This window comes from Myotis davidii, unplaced genomic scaffold (assembly GCF_000327345.1).
Source record: "Myotis davidii unplaced genomic scaffold, ASM32734v1 scaffold210, whole genome shotgun sequence".
In the NCBI taxonomy this organism is placed as follows: Eukaryota; Metazoa; Chordata; class Mammalia; order Chiroptera; family Vespertilionidae; genus Myotis; species Myotis davidii.
In genome coordinates, this window is record NW_006282396.1 from 1324422 (window position 1) to 1328142 (window position 3721).

Sequence of the window (3721 nt, forward strand, 5' to 3'; positions counted from 1 at the left end):
TCTGCAGGCTGCCTCCTGTCAGTCAGGACTCTCGGTTTAATACCTCCTAACCTGGCAGCACATACAAGAATATTAATTTAAATGAAATACATTTTTTACGTTGCACCACTTTAATAGAATATTCTAACTATCCTGTACAAATCGAAAAATGCCATTTTCAGTTACAAATGTATCTTAACTAAGTCTGAGCACTGTCCAGGCCAGGTCACAGTATGGACCGGGTGCCCAGGGAAGCCAGGGACCACAGTCACACACTCAGAAACCCGAGCCAGCAGGAACAGTTCACCCCAATCCCAGGGCTTTGAAGACACACACAAGGAGAGTTGTGTCCCTGCCCAGTCCTCTCCACAGAGGGGGCCACAGCGTTCTGCCCACAGCCCCACCTGGCAGAGGCTGAGAGACCTGCAAGTCAGTGGGTTCCTTCCACACAGGCCTCCCTGAGGGGGGCAGCCACCACCTCCTCCCAATCAAGTTACCAGGTCTCGGTCACAAACATGATTTTAGAAACTCAAGGACAGGCGGCAGATGCATTCCAAGCCTTCACTGCATAGACCAAATAAGTAGGAGGATGAAGCACGTGAGCTCCATGGGCACCACGACCCCACCCTCACCCGGAAGAAAATAAACCAAGGGATGAACACTCTGAGGAGGAAGGGACTCTACTACACTACAGCTCCTCCCAGACACACAAACCTGGCAGCTGGAAATGACGCATGTGGTGTCTTCAAAAGAAAGATCAGAGCAGACCCCGGCCAGGTAGTGCAGTTGGTTAGAGCATCTTGCCCATAGGCCAAGGTCAGGGTTCCATCCCAGGTCAGGGCACACACAAGAATCAACTAACGAATGCATAAATAGGGGAACAACAAATCAATGTCTCTCTCCCTTTCCCTTCCTCTCTCTCTCTGTCTAAAATAAAAATAAAATAAAATAAAATTTAAAAAGAATGAAAGCAGAAGCTCCCTAGACAACTGCTCTCCAGTGACCTTCCACCCCTACTCCCAAATGTCTATGCATGCCCACCCCACCCCAAACATGGGCCTGGGCAATTCTACTGAGCTGCACCCAAGTCCCTAGGACCTAGTGGGAGCTGGAATTAAACCTCCTACTTCTGAAATGCATTTAAGTTGCCACTGTACAGGTTGATAAAGGAAAAGGGAAAGTTAATAAGAAAAGTGAAAGCCATGCACTTAAAAACAGGTTAGGTATGAGCACTGGCAGTAGGTGGTCCAGCCCTGTGCCATGTCCTTACTTCTCACTGCTGCTTGAATGCTGAGTGCTGACTGAGCTCTTCTTGGGGTTCACTTTGACATTGTCCTTGCTCCTCATCTATTCCTAACACCCCCTCTTCTCCTTCCTCACCTTCTTCAAAATGTTGTCAACCTCTATGGCCTCCCCTATGGAGTAAAAGCGCAGCCCCGGGGACTATCTGCTCATCAATGTGTCCAATCTCAAAGTCAGAGACTAGTGTGAGCTCAGAATCTTCATCCAGTGACTCTCCATCCCCACATTCTTTGAGCACATGGAATAAGGTGAAAGATAAATCCTTGGGGCTATGAAATAATGTAAATTGAAAGTGTTTGGTACAATATAGGTGAGGCATAGATTGAGAGTATGTGCAATACAGAGCTTATTCTTGTATTACTGTTTATTAATTACTAGTGGCCCAGTGCATGAAATTTGTGCACGGGGGTAGGGGAGGGGCGGAGGAGGTGTCCCTCAGCCCAGCCTGCACCCTCTCCAATCTGGGACTGCTGGTACCTAACTGCTCACCTGCCTGCCTGCCTGATTGCCCCTAACCATTGTGTCTGCTGCCCTGCTCGCCCCCAACTGCCCCCCCCTACAGGCCTGATCTCCCCCAGCTGCCCCCCTTACGGTCTGCTCGTCCCAACTGGCCACCCCCCAACTGGCCTGATCACCCCCAACTGCCCTCCCCTCCTGGCCTGATATCCTCTAACCACCTCTGCCTTGGCCCTGCCACCATTGCTTTGTCCGGAAGGATATCTGGAAGGTCTCCTGGTCTAATTAGCATATTACCCTTTTATTAGTATAGATTGAGTTATTTTCCAGAGGAACAACTGTAAACCTACGTTTGCCCCATCCTGTATTTGTTGAATATCAATATAGCATCCTCACTTTTAAAAGTCTCTTATTTCTTGTTTATATTTCTGATTATATCCTAATGTAGTATTACTTTCACTCCCTCATCTTTTTTGGAAAAAGCTCCTTTGTGTCTATTTAGTTATATACTACTTCCTACACTTCTTACACATCTATTCCTGAGTGCTGGAATGTTTTCTCATCCAGCTATTGGTAGTTTTTAAGGGTTGTCTGAGAATCTTTGTTACTTAAACTGCATCTCTCTGGACATCTCCTGTGATCTCCACTAGCCTCTGAAATTCAGTTTCTACCACAGCTCACAGAAAATGTCTAATAGTCTATAAAGTGCATGGAATGACACCGAGTTGAAGCAACAAAGAGAAAGAAGCTCCACAATGATAAAGCCTGCTTCGGGAGTTCAAAGCCCTTTTATGCATTCAGCTGACTATTAATAGAGATGCTTTCTTCTACTAGGGTGTTAGAAGCAGGTTCTGAAGAATTCGCAGAAGTAGCCTCATTATTTCTAGCAAAAGGAGCTAGGCACATTGAAAACACACACAAAGTGGTTTTATTATCACATGTTACATTTTGTGCCCAGTAACCATGGAAGAAAACATATAATCATCTCTTTGAGATCAATGAAATCTTGGTGGTTAAAAAGGCGAGATAAATAAAACTATACCAGCATCCTGAATGTTATCTTTTTTTGTCACTGTAGCTTAGAAATATTACATTTATTTTCTAACACACACACACACACACACACACACACACACACACTCACATAAAGGAAACAAACAAATGCCACTGATATGTATACTTTTTGAGAAAAAGAGAAAAAAAATTTCTATTGCTTTTTTTAGATCTTACAACTCTAATATTTGCCATTTAAACTTGTTTTCTATGGCTTAGTAATTTTTCTCAGTGTATTGATTCATATTTTCTCTTTATCTGGGTGATTGCAATTTTAACCAATTTTATTATTTATTTTTCTGATTCCATAGTGACAAGTGAGAAATGGAACTTGCATGAAATGTCAAGAGTTTGAATTCAATGAGAGCTAACTAACCTAACATTAAATTTAATTATATCTTCTCTTAAGTATTTTGTATTTTTCAGCAAGGTGTTCAATAAGATTTAACTGTAGCAAATAACAATAATATAAATAAATAGGGTAATGGTTTTATTATAGATAGATGCAAGATTAATAAAAATGTGAAGAGGAATCATAAATATAATTCATTAACATTTGTTTGACATCATGCCAGTTATTGTTATAGATAGTAAGATAGTAGAAATATGACTAGATAGATAAAGCATCTCTTAGTATTTTATGATATTTTTAGTTAAATATATTTACTTTTTTATAAATATAAGAGAATAAAATAAACTTGACATAAAAAGAAAAATATTGCAGAATTTAAGGTGAAATGTTCTTCATGAAATAGTAATCCCCTAAAAATCATCCCTCTGAAGCTGAGGAAAGGGAAGTTCTGAAATACCTCAAAGGCCGAAACCGGTTTGGCTCAGTGGATAGAGCGTCGGCCTGCGGACTGAAAGGTCCCAGGTTCGATTCCGGTCAAGGGCCCTGCCATGAAAAAAACAGAAAACCGCAGTATTAATA